At 41.5% G+C, this 20,306-nt stretch overlaps 1 protein-coding gene and 1 non-coding gene across 4 annotated transcripts in view; both read left to right on the forward strand.

Annotated features, from left to right (window-relative positions):
- The first annotated feature begins 1,307 nt into the window (after nucleotides 1–1,307).
- Nucleotides 1,308–20,306, forward strand: part of CPQ (carboxypeptidase Q) — a 520,356-nt gene continuing 501,357 nt past the window's right edge. For all 3 annotated transcript variants that reach the window (XM_060115780.1, XM_060115781.1, XM_060115782.1), the window contains exon 1: nucleotides 1,308–1,514. The gene's annotated coding sequence lies outside the window, so the exon portion shown is untranslated. The remainder of the gene's footprint in view (nucleotides 1,515–20,306) is intronic.
- TRNAI-UAU (transfer RNA isoleucine (anticodon UAU)) lies at nucleotides 12,225–12,296 on the forward strand. Its single transcript has one exon. It is a non-coding gene; the product is annotated as a tRNA-Ile (tRNA).

Here is a 20,306-nt window from a genome sequence, read left to right on the forward strand (position 1 = left end):
GTTTGAGAAAAAAGTAATTCAATGGAGCTGGATATAGCACCATAGAGATGATCCTGGAAAGGTGGGCCAGGGTCACATTGTGAAGAACTACTCTGAATGTCTGAGTTCACACTTTATTCGGTGGGCAACGGGGTTATTAAAGTTTAGAGAGATTGTTAACTGGGGGTCAAGTGTATGCAGGTAAATGGACATTGCAAGTTTTGTACTTTTTTAAGTTCCCAGTGAGCACGTGTTTTTTCTTTTTTAATTAAAAGGTTTTTTTTTTTTTTTTTTTCTCCCCTGGTTAAAGAGGAGACCTGAATTGCTCCGTGTTTCACAAAGATAACTGTTTGTATTTGATAAGAGTGTGGTTAAACAAAGGAATTCAAATTTATCAAAACAGAAAACATTGAAACTTGTGACCAGCGATGCGAGTGACTCGTTGAGATAAGCTACGCTGGGTAATCAGGCGAGTCTCATATAATTAACGCCTAAACCAAAGAGACAGGACTCTTTCTGATCTCCCAGTTCGGGTCCTCTTGTCCACCTTCCATCGTCACCGCCTCTCTGACAATCCTGCCCAGCAGGATGGGACAATAACGGTTTAATAAACGCGTATCCTATCCACGCTTACAAAGCATGGGGTTTCCAGACGCCCTTATGCAGGCGCAGAGACAGAAAAACACCTTTCACGCTTTCCTTTCAGCTCCACAACCCCTTCCTTCCCTACCTGCACGGCCACTCATGAAAGCACAGGACACCTTGGCCAAGCCCTTCGGCCCACCGGAGGTTACAGCTCTTGAAACCTCCGCCGCCCAGAGACCCGCGAGGGCCTGAGGGCGACGCACGGGCGCTTTGGCCCCTAAATAAAGCAAGGCCGCGGGGCCCAGGACCCAGGGTGGGACACTGATTTTCTAACAGGAGCCAGAGCCAGAAGGTGAGGCACCAGCTGTTCGGCCCGCGGCCCTCAGGTCTCCCGAGGCGCAGCGAGGCCCGCGGGCGTGGTGGAGGCGGCGCCGCGCCGGGCCCTCCCGCCCGCGCCCAGCGTCCCGGGCCGCTGCGCCCCGCCTTCCCGCCCAGTGCGCAGCGGGCAGGACCGCGGATACCCGGCAGCGTGACCCTGGGCGCCGCCGGCGACGCCGCCGCAGCCCGAACAGCCGACCAGGTGCGTGCGCCGCTGGCCGGGCCGTGCCTGCGGGCGGCTGGGCCCGGCTCCTCCCGGCGGGCGGGCCGAGGCGGTGCCGGCCCCGGTGTGGACTTCCCAAGTCACCCATTCGTGGGAGCGACTGACGGACAGGGTAGGGAGGCCACCGGGAGTCGGGCCGGGCGTGCGGCTTCCGCGACAAGGGCCCAGCAATGGGGAAGACGCGTGCGGCCGCCGGGATGGAGGGAGATGCTGTGCACGGAGGGCAGCGAGCCGGGCGTGATGTCTCCTTTCCCTCTTGTCTCGGGGAGGGGAGGTGCCCCGCCCCAAGCCGCCCAGGAGCTTCCTCGCCCGCTTCTGGAACTAGCACCGAGTTTCCCTGAGCCTCCAGGTTGCTTTATCGGGTCTCCTTTGTGGTTCTTTTCGCCTTTTATCTTGTACTTTCATTTTTGGTGTGTACGTCTAGGCTCCACGCAGGCTCTTAAGTTACACGGGGGGCAGAGCCCCTGTCGGACTTCTCAGGTACTCGGTAGTACTCAAGTGAGCAATTGAATGAATGAGTGAGTTCCTATGAGGGAGAACTGGTGAATTAATGAATGAGTACACATGAAGTAGAGCTGAATGAAGGAATACATGAATGGATATAAATACACACGACGAGGAGGCAGTGGAGACACAGGCTTACAGCTCTTCTCTTCTGGTAGTTTCCCAAAAGCTGTGTGAATGTGGCACTCTTGTAAATGGAGTCATTCTGACTGTGGCTACTTAAAAGTTCTATTCTATGCTGTTTCAAAAGAAAATAATCACCAGAAGCACCCCCTCATATTTCCACTCTAAGTAGATTTTCCTATATGCATTGCTTAAAGCAAAGTATGCCTAGGCTTTTTTTGTTTTTTCTTGAGTTTTGTTTTCTACGTTGGAGAATCATTGTTACTATAATATTATTTAATGTATTTCTGAAAGATAAGGATGAATCTGAAGGTAGTACCACATGACTCTGCTTTTAGTAACTTGTTTGTAAAACCAGATGTCTCTTTGAATTCAGGATTGTGGAGGATCGTGTCTGTCTTCCTGAGACAAGTGCTGGCTGGTCTGTGGGTGACTGAAGAAGGCTGAATATAGTTCAGAGAGGAAAAGAGAGGCATTTATCGGTGTGCAGACCCTTTGGAAGTGACATAGGTTGAGACTGCTTTAATTCGATTGGTCACTGCATCACTTCTAGGTTTCCAGACCCAGGTTTCAGAAAAGCTGGATGACTTTAGACGTGTTACTTGATCTCTTTAGGTCTCAGTTTCTTACTCTCCAAGATGCAGGAGGTTAGGTAGGGCCCCTTCTTGAGTTAGACTTCTAGGATTCTCTTTTATCAGTTAAAAGGCGAAATTGCAGGTGATTTCATGAAGCCTGCTCACTTCAGCTGCTCTACTTGGGATTCTGTAGAATTTTGGCTCCACTGTTTTCTCTGCAAATTCCAACACATTCCTCATCCTCTCCACATCTGCTACAAAAGAACCTGGGAGCTTGAGATGAGAATTATAGACTCTGGGCTGGAGGGGAGAAAGAAGGGCAAGATTGTTTTGTGCATTGCCCCAGGTTCCTGGTCCTGGCTCTAACTTGTTTCCAATACAACCAGCCTGACAATGCCATATATTTTCAGTATATCTAGGGAGTTATATCACTATTAATTTGCCTGCATTTGAGATTAGTTATCATAGATACAACATTTTGGAAACGGAAGGTCCTTAGAGATTTTTTAAAGGCACTTAAAAAGTCATTTTACATACATATTGAAATATTTCTTGCATGCTACATTTCACAAACACAAAGTCCCAAACATGTTAAGTAAAGTAAAATTAATGTTGCCTACTTCATTTCTTTCAAGTCTATTGGGAGAAGTGAAGTCAAACATGGTGCTTGGTGAAAAAGACCCACTTTCTCTGATTCTTCTCTCAAAGGTCCAATTATGGGGTCACATGTGGTTCCGGCATGGAATGTAACAGAGGTGATATTTATGGGGCACTGACCACTCACCAAGCACTGTTATATTTAACCTTTTTACTTGTATTGCCCCATGTATTCCTCACTATAAACCCAAGTGCTAGGTACAATTGTGATCCCTATTGAACCTTCCTAAATGGAAACAGTGCTTGGGAAATGGGAAAGTCAGGCATTCAAAACACAGGCAGATGGAGGCAGGGTTTCTGCCAGAAATATAGACATTTCCTGCTAGGAAAGCCTTGTAATGTTGTCAAATGTGGTCTCTGTGTGTGTTCCAGGTAGTATATTAAACTCTTGGGCATTGTGGGTAAGTAAATTTAGAATGGGAACTCAGGGGTGGAATGATTAAGACTGAACTATAGAGAATTGTTTGTTATATCATTTTGCAAATTATTGAGTTCCATTGGTACTCTAGACTCTGATATTTTGACCTAGATGCACATGCATCCTAATTTTAAACGTGTTCAGATTTAACAATCCAGGGAGTGTAAAAAGGATGACATCAAAAGCTATGTGGGTGAGTGGCTCCTAAGGGCTTCAAACTCTGAGTACCAAAGAGTGTTGTTTCTTGGGCTAGTTGCTGCCTCCCAGCCTAATGACAACTCCTAACGCAGACAAAGTACAATGCCTACCTCAGTGTAACGTAGGGGCAGAAATGCAAGATGAATTTCCAGCACTCTTATAATTAATTGACAAGAGCAAAAGAGGAAAAGAGAGGCCCATAAAGTAACTGGGAAATTATTTTGTGTCTTCTTTGGCAGTCAAGTTTAGTCTCCTAGAAGGCAGAGACCAATTGCGACTGCTTGAAAAACAGAGAGAGCCGGTGCCAGTTTGATTTAGCTCAGGAGGCTGAAACTTTCTGCCCTGAAGGCGGGTGTGATGGAATAGACCTTCCCATTGCTCACAATATTATGAAAAAAACATTAAAGCAACAATTTTTCTTACTTGCCCTGGAGCTCGAGCTTTAAAATATACTTTCTTCTCCCCCTGCCCTCCCTAAACCACTTCGGTTTTAAAAACAAACCACCCATTCATGTGTTTGCTACATCAGATTATCAGTCCTTTCCTTTATCCCTGGGCCGTGTTTCTTTAATGCAGCTAAGAAGGAGGACCGGTGTGCTTCTAGATCTGTGGAATTTTTCTTTAGTTATTCTTTTACTCAGCGCATATTAATGTCAGTAACCATTTAATGAGTGCATACTGTGTGCCAGATAAAGATGAATGAGATACCGAGTTTACGTAGGAAAGTGATCCATCCACAAATACTTGCAGCACAGGGTGATGTGGAAGTAGTGGCCACTCATTCTCCCAGGAGAGAGGTGTGGTGAGAACTTAGAAAGACTTCACAGAGCAGGTGAATTTTGAACTGGATTTCGAAGCCTGAAGGCCAAGAGGAGGGAGAAGTGTGTTTGTTCTAAGCACAGAGAACTACATGGGCAAAGAAATGGTGGCAGTCTGAGCGTGGCACTCCCAGCGGGAGATAGGGGTTGGGTGCATCTGTAGTAAAGAGGTCTTGTGAGGTTGGGGCCAGAGAAGAAAGGTCCTTGAATGTCATGTTATTCAGGCTTTATCACAGCCTAGATAATCTTTAAGAGTTTTTAAGCTGAATTTTTAAGCAGAGGAGTGCTATGATTGGATTTCCTTTAGAAAATAGCTCCAGCAATAGTATGTCAGAGGAACTAGAGAGGGAAAAGCCAGGAGGCCAGAAGAAAATGAGGATGCTGTTGCTATAGTCCAAACGAAATAGGATAAGGTCTAAGCTAGCATTAAGTCTGAGAGATATTCAGAATATAGGGAAGGCAGGATTTAATGACTAGCTGCATGTGGGAAATAAGGTTGAAAATAATTCTGAGGCTTTGGAATTGCTTACCTGGGTGGATGGAGATGCCACTAATGAGGGTAATACACACCAGATGAGGAAGAGGTTTTGGCAGAAAGACAGTGAGACAACTTTGGAACATCCAGGGGAGATCCCTGGTGTACAGCCTTGACTGTAGCTGCACTGTGACGTCATATAGCCAAGACTGGCCAAACTTTATGACAGGTCCACAGTCTAAAAAGACAAATCAATTCAATAAAACACTTAAAAAGAAGAAAAAAAAACCACATGAGACTTAACTAATGACCCTTATATTTCAGGTGAGATCTTTAGAACTCTAAATATTATGTAAGTTCTAGTGAAGGAACAAAGTTAGATATGCAGACAATGAGGGGTTTTTATAAACCATCAAGAAAAATCAAAACAGAGCAACACAGACAGGAGTGGTTGAAAGGAACAAAGATGAGCAAATGACAGGAGTGTAGCAGAGAGGACTGGTTGCTTAAAGCACAGGTATAGGCAGATTTGGAATGCAGAGAGGAAATTTGAGCTGGCCCTTCCAAATGACGTATTTCTTTAGTGGTAAGGGTATCACAAGCTTTGGTTTCTCATCTTATTCAGCTTGTCAGGGAGAGACAAATAGGTGATTGTTTAGAGGTGCTGTGCAGAGGGTTTGATCTTATTTTGCAGAGAAAGTGTTGGGAGACTTTGAACTAAGGGAAGAATAACAGATGTAGAGTAAGATAAAATGAAAAGGATAATGATTAGGAGGAATTTTCAGAACTTTTAATGAATTCTGTGAGAAACAGTTGCTAACAGAGAAAAAGTTAAACTGATGTAGTGTTCTCTTAGGGTCGTGGCATTAGACTTGCTTGGAAAAAAGGATATATTAGCATAGCACCTTATATTTAAAAATAATTTTTATATGAACCCTCAGAAGCATGTGCAGGCAGGCACTATTATCTTTCTCTTGTAAACTAAAAATCTGGGTATTAAGGAGGCTGTAGTTTGCCTCAGATCCCATAACTGGCAAGAACTCTAGGCCTTCGGAGTTTCAGCCCACTGCTCTGTCCATTGTATCGGAACCTTGGCGGTTTACAATGAGTCCCCTCCACCTCCCACCATGTCCATCATGTAAAAGTAAGAATAAAGCAGATGATATTTGAAGGCCAACAGAGCCAAGATCTCTGGCGAGACAGGCAGTGATGGAAAGGATCCTCAGCACCAACTCTGCTATGTGCAGTAGGGATGGTTATGAAGGGTTGTATATAGAGAATTGCTGTGGAAATCAAATAATACTTAAAATGTAATAGGAGAGTCTGCAATATAAAAAAATCTTATGATTAAATCTTCCAAGAGGCAAATAACCCCTTTACAAAGTGAACTATTAATCATTCCTTAACATATTATCTGGATGAGTCCAGACTTTCAATATGGGGTTTGCTTAAAGCAAGATACATCTGCAGTAAGCTACGTCTACATTGATTGTATTATATGTGAAGACTTTTCCACGTTGAGTATCAAATAAGAAAATGGGGATCTGGACCTGGATCCCCTAATTATTTGAGGCCATTTACAGCACATTGAATGTAATGATTTTCAATTAAATCCATCTAGCTACCTTTGCTTCTTCTGAAGCACCTACAGGTAGGACACTGGCCACAGCTCAGCTGTGAAATGGAGAGATAAGCCCAGCACTGGCACTGCCCCTGGTGGGACCCACAAGAGACAGTCATCAGTGTAAATCCATCAACATAGTGGGCCGGGGTGGGAAAACCAGAAACGTTTATGGACCTTGAGCTCCACATCATTATTAAAAAGAAACCAAGTGTAATTCAAAGCAAAGAGCATTATACCAGATCTAGAGTTGATGAAAGATAAAATCTACAAGGAAGACAGAATAGCTGGGACATTTTATGGGCCAGGCAGTTAAACATATTTATCTTCAAAGAATATAAAGGAAATGGTCAGAAGTATGAGAAAGTGACCAAAACAATTTAAAAATATTAATTTTTATTAGAGTATAGTTGATTTACTATGTTGTGTTAGTTTCTGCTGTACAGCGAAGTGAATCAGTTATACATATACATGTATCCACTCTTTTTTTAGATTCTTTTCCCATATAGGTCATTACAGAGTATTGAGTAGGGTTCCCTGTGCTATACAGTCGGTCCTATTGGTTATCTCTTTTATATATAATAGTGTGTATATGTCAATCCCAGTCTTACAATTTATCCCTTCCCCCCTTCCCCCTTGGTAACCATAGTTTGTTTGCTACATCTGTGACTCTATTTCTGTTTGTAAATAAGTTCATTTGTAGCCTTTTTTTAGATTCCACATATAAGCAATATCATATGATAATTGTCTTTCTCTGTCTGACTTGACCAAAACAATTTATAGGACACTTTAAGATCTGTTGTTTATATGACATATCAAGCAGACAAAAGCCAGATGGTAACGTACAAAAGACAAATGGTAAGATTTGAATAATATAGTTCATGAGGTTGAAGAATATAATTCATAAGGGTGAACAGGGATATAGAAAGTTTCAATAATACGGTGTATTAAATGTTTATCAAAAAATTCTTTATGTTGTATATGAATATATATGTGTAAGATATATGATTATATATGTATATATATGGTCTCTTATTCACAGAAAACTCATTTCTTCTTCAAACATTTATGAAAGATTGTAAAAAAAGTTTAACGAAGAATTCAGTGAATTTGAGAGTCCTGCTGGTCTTGTGCTTTGATCCTCTGGTTTAGGCCATGTTTTCAATTAGCTTTGTAATTGATTGAAATGGTAAAAAGAAAACATCTTCTCTTTCACCATGCTGTCAAGTGGCTCATATAATTAATCTTCCACCTTCATATGTCCTTTTTGTTCCCAGAACATCGTTTTGAGGTTCTTTTACCATTATCAAAATACTTTGGATCTATGTTATCTGTGACTAATCTGAAGATGCATTTGTTACATTTGGTTAAATGTTCTAAATCATTAATACCGTGTGTATTGTATCGCAAAATTTACCATCTGAAACATCTGGCTGTTCTTTTATAGGGTTTTTCTTTTCATTAGCTTTTCTGAGATAAGACTTACAGAAAACCAGGGGCCATAGGAGGACTAGGGAATGAATGGAGGATCACAAACCCCAATTTAGTTCTTTGGGAAGCAGAGGGCAAATCATGGAAGTCAGCACTATTCAGACTTCATTTCACTACTTATTCAGCCTAAATTTTAGGGTTTACCACTTAAACTAACCACTCACTAGCACCCTATATTTGCTGTAGTTTAACAGTTAAGAAAATAGGATCTGAAGTCAGTTTCTTGGGTTCAGATTTCAGCTCTGTCACCAACACTTGTGTGACCTTGGACCAATTACATATCCTCTCTATGCCTCAGTTTCTTCCTTTGTAAAATGGGAAAAATAATTCTAACTATCAGTGGTAGGCAGAATAATGTCCTCCCCCAAAGATGCCCATGCCCTAATCCCTGGAACCTGTGAATATGGTAGGTTATGTGGCAAAGGAGGATTAAGGCTGTGGATGGAATTAAGATTGCTCATTATCTGACTTGAAATCCATATCCTGGATTGTGTGGTGGGCCTAATTAACAGTGGGAGATGGGGGCAGAAGAGGATCAGAGAGTTAGGGAGATGTGACTATGGAAGAATGGCCAGAGAGATGCAATGTTGTCAGCTTTGAAGATGGAGGAAGGAGGCCATGAGACAAGGAATATGGGTGGCCATTAGGATCTGAAAAAGGCAAAGATCCTTCCCTAGAGCCCCTGGAAGGAATGCAGCCCTGCCAACACTTTGATTTTACCTGGTGAGTCCAGTGCTGGATTTCTGACCTACAGAACTGTAAGATAATAACTTTGTATTGTTTAAGCCACCAATTTTGTGGTAATTTGTTACAGCAGCAATAGAAAACCAGTGCATTATCCTATAGGTTTGCTGTAGGGTTAAGAAATATAAACATTTAGGACAGGCCTGCTCAGTCAATATTAGCCACTATCATTATTACTTTTTTCATTGGTGTGTTCCCTCCTGTCTTTGCACCTTTGTAATAGCTGTTTCGTGATTACCTGAAATTGTTGGAAATCACCCCCGTCCTTCCCCAAGCCTGTGGCCTTAGGAGTTTCTCACTCTCAAGGTAGGCCATACTCAGTCTCCAGCAATTTGTTAAAGTTACTGTTGAGGTATTCTTAGACTTTATGGGTCCAGTGGCTTCTGCTCCAGATAAGCAGATCTGGGCTGTGACTCTCTGGATTTTCCTGTCTCTCTAGACTTTAGAGTGGTGGTTTGCTTTGCACCCTCACTTCTCTGCTCCAAGGAGAGTCGTTGGTTTTCAGTTTGCTCATTTTCTTTGTTGCTGTAAGGACGGGAGTGATGACGGAAGTGAGCTCAGTGCTCTCATTGCCATGTGGCTCTAAAGAGCTCCTCTATTCTCAAGAGATCTCTAGCTGTACACTTGACGTCCTTCTGATTTCTGTTCTCCGGTTTTCAACCCATCAATTTCATTCCCAAATATGCTTTCTGGGTTTTCTATTTTGGTTAATGGCATCTCAGTCTATGAGATAGTAGGTAATGTGACGTATCTGAAATATAGGGTACAAAACAGGGTCAAAATCTGGGAGGTTAGCCTTAACTCTTCCTTTTCCTCATCTTCCCACATTATTAAGTCACCAGATGCTGTTGTGTCTACCTGTGATAGCACCTGAAATTTTCTGTTTTTTTTATCCCCCCATCCTTTCTATCATGACTTTAGTCATATCCCTTATTGTCTCTTGCCTTGGCCAGGCAGAATCTTTTAAATTACTTCGTCTTCCACACTGCTTCAAGAGTTGGATCATAGGCTGGATCATATTACTTCCCTTCTCAAAAGACCTACATTTTGAGAAATTGTCTGCGGAATAAAGTCTAAACTCCTAAGAAAGTCTAAACTCCTAATATGGCATTAAAATGTATTTCTCAGTACGTTCCTGGTGCATTCACTTACTGTATTAGTTCGCTAGGCCTGACAAAACAAAATACCATAGAGTGGGTGGCTTAAACAGTAGAAATGTATTTTCTCACAGTTCTAGAGGCTGGACCTCCAAGATCAAGGTGTCAGCAGGTTTGATTTCTGAGGCTTCTCTCCTTGGCTTGCAGATGTCCATCTTCTTGCTGTTTCCTCACATGGTCATTTACTTTCTGTTCGTGTGCATCCCTGGTGTCTCTGTGTGTCCAAATGTCCTCTTCTTATAAGGACCTCAGTCAGATTGTATTAGCCCCACCCCCATGCCCCCATTTTAACTTAATTACCTCTTTAAAGTCCTTACGTCCAAATATAGTCACATTCTGCGGCACTGGGTAGTAGAGCTTAAACATATGAACTGTGGTGGGGCACGATTCAGCCCATGACACCTACTAGGTTCCTCCATGTATTCTATGTATGTGTATCAGATCACATCATGAGTGCACATCATGACCTGGGAAGATTTGAAAAATACTGATTCCTGGTCCCCATCTAACTCTGTGGGTTCTGAATCACTATGTCTGAAATGGGACTGGGAATACACTTCTTGTATGCATGTGTGTGTTTAAATTTCTCCCTGGTGCTTTATAATACTTCAGCTTTTTATACGCCAGAATTTTTTTTTTAAATCATTTCTGGGGAACATGTTATAAATGTTCACATCTTTGCTCATGGTTGTTCTTTAAATACCCTTCCCACCATACAACTCTGCAAATTCATGTATCCTGCAAGGCTGAGCTGAAATATTATCTTCTCCGTTATTGCTTCCTTGTTCTCTCCTGTGATAATCCTGAAATACTTTATCATTACCTTGACCCTTGAACAACTTGGGGGTTAGGGGCACCAACCCCACAGCAGTCGGCAATCCGAGAGAAACTTTACAGTTAGCCCCACCTATCTGTGGTTCTGCATCCTCAGATTCAGCTAACCTTCGATCCTGTAGTACCTGCAGTATTTATTGAAAAAAATCCACCTATAAGTGGACAGACACAGTTCATACCCATGTTGTTCAAGGGTCAACTGTACTTTATTGTTAGTACTTGAGAATCTGTTTCCTTTTGTCTTTGTATTGCAGTCATTTGCCTTCCTCTTTCACTGGCTTCCTAAGGCCTAGGACGACATATTCTTTATCTCTGTATATCTGAAACAGTTGCAGTTGCTCTTAGCATAATAGGTAATCAATCAAATGTCTGTAGTATGAATAAATGAATGAACTCATTAATAAATGCTAATAACTTTCTTATGACTTTTTATCCAATGGAGACCATTGGATAAAACAAATAAGCTTATCAAATGTAAAACTAGTGGCAAAGTTTTATTCTTGAATTGAGTATCCTTAACATGATACATGAACAATAGTCTTCATGTGTATTTCCAATTTAGAATTTTAAACGTAAAATTTTTTCTTGAAGAAGGTATTTGATAATAGGAAGAGGATATAGCGAAGGCATCATTAACAATTTGTGATAATGACAATTTTTTTTTTTTTTTTTGCGTTGCATTTTCAAGGCAGAGTGTGGATGGTTCAATTCTTAAAGATGAACGGATTCCCGAGTGTCCACTTGTGGTGTATCCTTGTTTATCCTCCCGATCAAGAACTGCTGCCTTATAGGGGGTATGTTAAGGTGGAATTGTCTATTCGCTGAGCTAATGATAAGCTGTGTTTTCCTGGGTCAGTGAATAACAGAAACAGTTCTCGAAATAATTACATCAGCTAAGACCCAATTTCCAGGCAGGGATCAAGAGTCTGACTTTTCCTTTGTTTTAGTTTTCCCCAAACTACTAAAATTTCTAGAGATGGAGTAATTACCTCTCAAATAATTTCTCCAAAGCCTTTTCTGAACCAGAGCAGGCAGTAACAGAGATTGGCAGGGGAAGGACTGATGTCTGCTCATGAGGGGAAGAATGACTCTGCCTTGAAAACACAAATGAGCCTTTGGATGTGGAAATTTACAAGTCTCAGAGAGCCCTGAAACATCTTTAGAAACTGAGCCCAGAGGAATAATGGGAGGCTGTGTTCTGGCTTGGCATGGGAGCCTGTCTGGCACAAACTATACTGTAAACAACTCAAACATTTCAAACATTTGCATCTGCATACATGACATTAGATTCTCAAAATTGTCCAATTAAACACTTCCTCAGAGGACCTGGTGTCAGCCTGGACTTTCTGATGGGGAAGGAGTTTCAGCTGATACTGTTGTATGCTCTTCCTTTCTGGACCCAATCTTGTCCTTCTTGTTCAGACAAAATTCTTCTTAAGGGAATTCCCTGGTGGCCCAGTGGTTAGGACTCAGTGCTTATACTGCCGTGGCCCAGGTTCAATCCCTGGTTGGGGAACTAAGATGGGCAAGCCACGTGGCATGGCCATGTGTGGCTGAACCACACTGACTCCATTTTGTCATCTCCATCTTAGGTCCACAGCCCTACCCCCTCCCCTTTCTGTGTGACTCAGCTTTAGCTTAACTTACAAGGATAGGTTCCCCATCAACTTTTACCCTTGTCTTCATCTGATGTGAAAATTGGAAGAATGCCTTATGCTGATACAGATGGTTAATGGTCCTGAGATCCCTGGGGGAGGGGAAAATCCCCGGTCCCCGTCGGTGTGGTCATGCTTCTCACTTGGTAGTCAGATTCCGTGTTTAGCTTTGGCCCCTTTATATCCCCCAATGCCCCTTTCCGTGGTGCAAAATGCAGCTGCGAATGCCTCTGGATCATCCCGTCAGCCTGATCCTTCCTGCCTGTGTGTAGGTTACCCATGACAAACTTCATCATTGCACTTTATGGAATTACCTGCTTTGTTTTTCTATCTCAAAGTTCCTTGTCAATTTGGAGGATATTATTCAGGATCTCAGTATATTATTATTATATTATTAGTATTATTATTCATAATAATATTAATTATTATTAGTATTATTAATACTAACTATAATTAATAATAATAATAATTATTATTATATTATTCAGTATTCAGTATAATTGGTACAGTATGGATAGAGAATTTGGCTTTGGAAAGGAGGGTGGGCACTTCTTTCACTGGGACGTGAGCTGAGAAGAGCTGTATAGATAAAAGGATAGAAGAGTTTTGAGTTGAGGATGAAGAAAGCCAAGTCATCTCATGGTCATAATATCGTGTTCTCAGTTATGTAGAAGAGGAGAGCTTTTGCTGAGCATGAGGGGAGTAGGGGTTGAATCCGGGGCTTAAGGAGAGTGGAAAAACTTTGTAGCAGCTGCTGTGGGGAATTTGATAGGAGTCAGTTGAAGATAAATATAAGGGTTGCTGAGCAATGCAAGGGACCCAGCTGAGGTCAGACAGCCTTTAGTTCATATGGAGATATTTGGCAGGATTAAGTAAACGTTCATGATGGTGTTATGGAGCACGTACGGAGAAGATTCACAATTAGTTGTGAAGAATTGGCAACTTGGGTGAGGAGGAAAAGCAAAGGTATTCTAAGGTGCTAATGAAAGCATTGTTGGAATCATTAATTACCATTGAGGTTTTTTTGTTGTTGTCGTTGCGGTACGCGGGCCTCTCACTGTTGTGGCCTCTCCTGTTGCGGAGCACAGGCTCCGGACGCGCAGGCTCAGCGGCCATGGCTCACGGGCCCAGCCGCTCCGCGGCATGTGGGATCTTCCCGGACCGGGGCACGAACCCATGTCCCCTGAATCGGCAGGCGGACTCTCAACCACTGCGCCACCAGGGAAGCCCCCAATTGAGGTTTTGAACCAAGATTAATCTGAAATGGTGAGTTGGGTGGATAGAAGTACAGTCAGACTGGAGACAAGGAAGTATCTTAGTTAGTTCTGACTGCTGTAACAAAGTGCCATAGACTGGGTGGCTTATGCACAGCAGAAATTTACTTCTCACAGTCTGGAGGCTAGAAATCTGAGTTCAAGGTACCAGCATGGTCAGGTTCTGCTGAGGACCCTCTTCTGGGTTGCAAACTGGCACCTTCTCATAGTGTCCTCACGTGGCAAAAGAAGAAGGTGCCCTTTCATAAGGTCACTAATTCCGTTCATGAGGGCTCTACCCTCATGACCTAATTACCTATCAAAGGTTCCATCTCCTAATACCATCACATTATGGTTAGGATTTCAACATTTGCATTTTAGGGGGACACATTCAGTCTATTGCAGGAGGCTCTTCACTTAGCCAGTGTCAATCTAGCTGCTTCTCTGTGCCACACATGTGCTGAGTGGTGGGGATACAAGGATGAAGAAAACACAGTTCACTTTAAAAGTTCAAAATCATTTATTGAGCTTCTACTATATACTGGGTGGAAAGACATTGATCTTTCCCTTGAAAAGCTTTACGACTAGTGAGATAGTCTGGATAATTTCGATTCAGATTGTGGTAAACTTTGAAGGAGGTAAGCAGAGGGTGCTAGAAAGTTGTAGAAGAGGACATTCAACACAACCTGTGAGAAGAAGAACCAGGTCAGGGAAAGCATCCTGGAAAAAACCATGCCTGAGTTGACTCAAGGTGATTGAAAGACTCTTGTGGCTTTGAAAGGAAACAGCTCAAATGTCTGTCAACAGATGGATAAAGAAGATATAATGTATAAGTGTATATATACATTATACATATATACACATATATACATAACACACACACACAATGGAATATTATTCAGCCTGAGAAAGAAGGAAAACCTGCCATTTGTGACAGCTTGGATGAACCTTGAAGACATTATGCTAAGTGAAATAAGTCAGACGGAGAAAGACAAATACTGTATGATATCACTTATATGTGGAATCTAAAAGAGCTGAACTCAGAAAAACAGAGAGTAGAGCCATGGTTCCCAAGGGCTGGGGGGGGGGGGGAAATGGGGAGATACTGAATCAAAGGGTACAAACATTCAGTTATAAGATTAATGAGTTCTGGGGATCTAATGTACAGCATGGTGATTATAACTGATACAACTGTACTGTATACTTGAAAGTTGCTAAGAGAGGAGATCTTAAATGTTTTCACCATTAAAAAGAAATGGTAATTATGTGACAGGAAAAAAAAAAAGGATGATTGAAAGAGAGTAGGGGTGGAGAAAAAGCAGAGCGAGAGGATTGCTTTGGCCAGGGCAGATAAAAAAAGGTTCCAGAGAGAAAGTGAGCATTGAGATGCGTGATGTATGATACTATTGCCAAGTGAGAGAAATAAAGAAGACCTGAATTAAAGTGGTAAAATTTTTGTTGGTAGGGATAGAAGAAAGAGATGTAAGAGGATAGAATGATGAGATTTAGTGACTGATTGAATATGTGGGAGAATGAATAGATAAGACTGAATGATAGGGACAGTTATGTTTTCATTAACAGAAAGAGGGAAATCCTCTTTCTGGGTTAGAGGAGATTTTGGGGAAGATGATGAGTTTGGAGATTTTGAATCAGAACATCTGATTATAAGTGAAAGCAATCCAACTAAAATGATATTAAACCAAAAGAGGAAATCTGTAACTTTCATAACTGGAAAGTTCAGAGATACAGCTGGCGTTAGGCATGGCAGGATCCAGGATACAAATGATGTGATATGGGTCCATCTCTATCCCTGTTGTCTGTATCTCTTGGCTTAGCTTGTCCTGCTTAGTTTCATTTTGCAGACAGGTTCTCAGCACACAGTAGGCAAAATGGGTACCTATAGCTATAGATTTGCATCCTAGCAATCCCAGAGGAAACAACTTTTTTATTTCTAATTTTATACACAAAGACTTTATTTTACCTTTTCTCAATTATAATTTTAAAAACAAATAATTTCAAATGTCCAATCTTCAGTGTAGTCTGATTGAGGGACAGAAATACTATAATTGTCTTCCAATAATTTGAAGTTAAAAGACATTTGTATTTTCCAAATTTATTTTATTTCCATCAATCTAGGAAACTTGCTACATTTTTAACATCTTTCTACCAAGTTCCTTGAATTTTTACCCCTTTATATATTTATGCCATTCTAATCACACCCCACTCATCATATTTTTCCGTTAATTTTCACCAATCAGAAGACTCAAGAAAATCCTCCCTTTTAAATATTGTGTTTACATTGTCTTCATTTGCCATTGCATTTACTGCAGTCAATGCAATTAAGAAGTAATTCAACCAGCATTTATTGAGCAACTTTTTGATTCCAGACTGAAATGTGGAGGAAATCAGAATACATAGATACATGAAACAAAGCTCTTTTTTTTCAAGACAGTCATGGTCTAGTGTCAGAGACAATCATGCATACATAATACTCAGAATGATCTGCAGTGATCCTCTGGAGGAAAATGAGCAGAAGACTGAGAGCCACAGAGCAGAGAGGCTTGCTTCTGGTCCAGGAGGGAGGCCCCAGGGCTGCACAGAGGTAGGGCAGAAGCAATGCAGGGACCTACCTGTGTGCAGGATTTTGAGGAAGAAAGAAGAAGGGAAGGCTGCCCACCAAGTTCTGAGAATTTATATGTGGAAGGATGGTGTGTTCTATCAGAAATAGGGAATCTAGAAAGGAAAGACGTTGAGGAAAAGGGGTTATGAATTTAGGTAGGCTTTGAAAGCATCAACAGATTGAGATGCCGACCGTAGGTTTGGTCTGAGAAGACAAACACAGGCTTTGGGATTAGATTCAAAGAGACACTGAATAAGGTGGGTGAGAAAAGCAATTGGGTAGGAGAATAATAACAAAAAAATTAACTCAGTAGATCTTTAGAGGCATCTAATGTCAGCACAAAGGGAACATTTAGAAAACAAATCCCAGTGATAGAGACATGTCTGAGTTCATATCATTTAACTGCAAGGAGAGGTTCTTATTTCTTTCTCCCTCCCTCCCTCCCTCCCTCCCTCCCTTCCTTCCTTCCTTCCTTCCTTCTTTTCTTCCTTCCTTCCTTCCTTTTTACACTTAAAAAATAGTTCACCCATTTCTCCCACCCTCAAACCCTTGCCTGTGGCAACCACCAATCTATATATCTATGAGCTTGTTTTTTTTAAAATTTAATTTATTTTTTTAAGATTCCACATGTAAGAGAGATCATATGCATTTGTCTTTCTCTGTCTGACTTATTTCGCTTGGCATAATGCCCTCATTTTTTTCTAAATTTCTGTTTGTATTTTTATGTATGTGGAAGGTTAGTTATGTTTCTTGACCTTGGAGAAGTGGCTGTCTATAGGGTATGTCCTATGTCTTCTAGCAGTACACTCCCCTCTCCTCACCCAAGGCCCAGGGACCAGCTGGTTCCAGGGTAGGTTATTATTATTTTTTTTAATATACATATATGTATATATTTTAAAAGATTTATTTATTTATTTATTTTTGGCCACGTTGGGTCTTCGTTGCTGCGTGCAGGCTTTCTCTAGTTGCGGTGAGCGGGGGCTACTCTTCGTTGCAGTGAGAGGGCTTCTCATTGTGGTGGCTTCTCTTGTTGCGGAGCATGGGCTCTAGGCACGCGGGCTTCAGTAGTTGTGGCACGAGGGCTCAGTAGTTGTGGCTTGCAGGCTCTAGAGCGCAGGCTCAGTAGTTGTGGTGCATGGGCTTAGTCGCTCCGCAGCATGTGGGATCTTCCCGGACCAGGGCTTGACCCTGTGTCCCCTGCATTGGCAGGCAGATTCTTAACCACTGTGCCACCAGGGAAGTCCCCCCAGGGTAGGTTCTGATCTGTGTTTGTGAACTTGGTTTCGAAGGCTGCTGGATCATAGCTTTCTTGCTTCTGGTGTCTGGCTTCCTGGTGGGAGGGGCCAGTGCTTGCCCACTGGGGGGTGGAGCTGGACCTCGGCCCTCTGGTGGGCAGGGCTGCATCAAGGGGTGTGTCTAGAGGTGACTCTGAGTTCAGGAAGTCTTTCGGTAGACTGTCTGCTGATGGGTGGGGCTGTGTTCCCTATCTGTTAGTTGTTTGGCCTGGGGCATCCCAGCATTGGAGTCCACAGGCAGATAGGTGGGGCCAGGTCTTGGTCCAAAATGGCAGGCTCCATGAGAGCTCACGCCTGATTACTCCCTGATATCTCCACTACGAGTGTCCTTGTCCCCACAGTGAGCCACAGCTGCCCCCTGCCTCCCCAGGAGAACCTCCTAGACCAGCAGGTAGGTCTGGCCTAGGCTCCTATGAAGTCATTGCTTTTGCCCTGGGTCCCAGTGCACACAAGATTTTGTGTGCGCCCTCCAAGAGTGGAGTCTCTGTTTCCCCTAGTCCTGTGGAGTTCTTGCAATCAAGCCTTCAAAGCCAAGTGCTCTGGGGGCTCCTTCTCCTGATGCCAGACCCGCAGGCTGGGAGGCCTACTGGGGGTGGTCAGAACTCTCACTCCTGTGGGAGAACTTCTGTGGTATAATTCTTCTCCAGTCTGTGGGTCAGTCATGGGGGAGGGGGGTATGGGATTTGATTATATCATGAGTGCACTCCTCCTACCGTCTTGTTGGGTTTCTTCCTTATGTCTTTGGATGTAAAATATCTTTTCTGGCAGGTTTCAGTCTTTTCTGTCAATGGTTGTTCAGCAGTTAGTTGTGATTTTGGTGTGCTGAAGAGTGAAGGTGAGTTCAAAGTCCTTCTACTCTGCCATCTTGTCCTTCTGTCCACGTGGTGTAATGCCCTTGAGGTCCAAGCACGTTGTTGAAAATGGTAAGATTTCATTCCTTTTTATGGCTGAAGAGTATTCCATTGCATATATATCACAATTTCTTTATCCATTTATCCATGGGTGGGCAGTTAGGTTGTTTCCAATATATTGGCTATTGTAAATAGTGCTGCAATGAACATGGGAGTGCATATATCAAGTGCTTTTGTTTTCTTCAAATAAATACTCAGAAGTGGAATTGCTGGATCATATGATAGTTCTATTTTTAATTTTTTGAGGAGCCTCCATACTGTTTTCCATAGTGGCTGCACCAATGTACGTTCCTACCAACAGTGCACGCGGGTTTCCTTTTCTCCACATCCTCGCTAACACTTGTTATTTCTAGTCTTTTTGGTAATGGCCATTCTAACAGGCATGAGGTGATATCTCATTGTGGCTTTGATTTGCATTTCCCTGATGAAATGATGTAGAGCATCTTTTGATGGACCTATTGGCTATGTGTATGTCTTCCTTGAAAAATACTTATTCAGGTCTTCTACCTATTTTTTAGTTGGATTGTTTGTTTTTTTGTTATTAAGTTGTATGAGTTATTTATATATTTTGGATATTAGCCCTATGATTTGCAAATATTTTTCCTATTCAGTAGATTGCCTTTTCATTTTGTTGATGGTTTCATTTGCTGTATAGAAGCTTTTTAGTTTGATGTAGTCCCACTTGTTTATTTTGCTTTTGTTGATTTTGCTTTTGCTGTCAGATATGAAAAATCATTGCTAAGACTTAATCTAGGAGCTTACTGCCTTTGTTTTCCTCTAGAGTTTTAAGTTTCAAGTCTTATGTTCAAGTTTTTAATCTATTTTGAGTTAATTTTTGTGTATGGTGAAGATAGTGGTTCAGTTTCATTCTTTTGCATGTGCCTGTCCAATTTTCCCAACATTGTTTGTTGAAGAGACTGTCCTTTCCTCATTGTATATTTTTGGTTCCTTTGTTGTAAATTAACTGATCATATATGCTTGGTTTGATTTTTGAGCTCTCTATTCTGTTCTGTTGATCTATGTGTCTGTTTTTATGCAAATACCATACTGTTTTAATTACTATAGCTTTATAATATGGTTTGAAATCAAAGAGCATGATACCTCCAGCTTTGTTCTTCTTTCTTAAGGTTGCTTTGGCTATTTGAGGTCTTTTTTGGTACCATATAAATTTTAGTATCATTTGTTCTAATTCTGTGAAAAATACCATTGAAATTTTAATAGTGATTGCATTGAATCTGTATATTGCTTTGGGTAGTATGAACATTTTAACAGTATTAATTCTTCCAATCCATGAACACAGAATATCTTTCCATTTACTTGTGTCTTCTTCAGTTCTTTCATTAATATCTTATAGCTTTCAATATACATGTCTTTCATCTCCTTGGTTAGATTTATTCCTAGGTATTTCATTCTTTTTGATGCAGTTGTAAGTGGGATTGTTTTCTTAAATTCTCTCTCTGATATTTCATTCATTATTAGTGTATAGAAATGCAGTAGATTTGTGTGATTTTGTATTTTGCAAATTTACTGAATTTGTTTATTCTAACAGTTGTTTTGATGGAGTCTTTAGAGTTTTCTATATACAATATCATGTTATCTACAAATACTGACAGTTTTACTTCTTTTTTCCAATTTGAATGCTTTTCATTTCATTTTCTTGCCTAATTTCTGTGGCTAGGACTTCCAGTAACAACTTTAATTTGCAACATCTGTATGTTTTAAAATCTATTTTATTATTTTTCAGGTATGGTGAGGCCAACAGATCAGGAAAATATTGCCATTGAAAAGGTAG

This window comes from Mesoplodon densirostris, chromosome 13, assembly GCF_025265405.1.
Source record: "Mesoplodon densirostris isolate mMesDen1 chromosome 13, mMesDen1 primary haplotype, whole genome shotgun sequence".
Taxonomy (NCBI): Eukaryota; Metazoa; Chordata; class Mammalia; order Artiodactyla; family Ziphiidae; genus Mesoplodon; species Mesoplodon densirostris.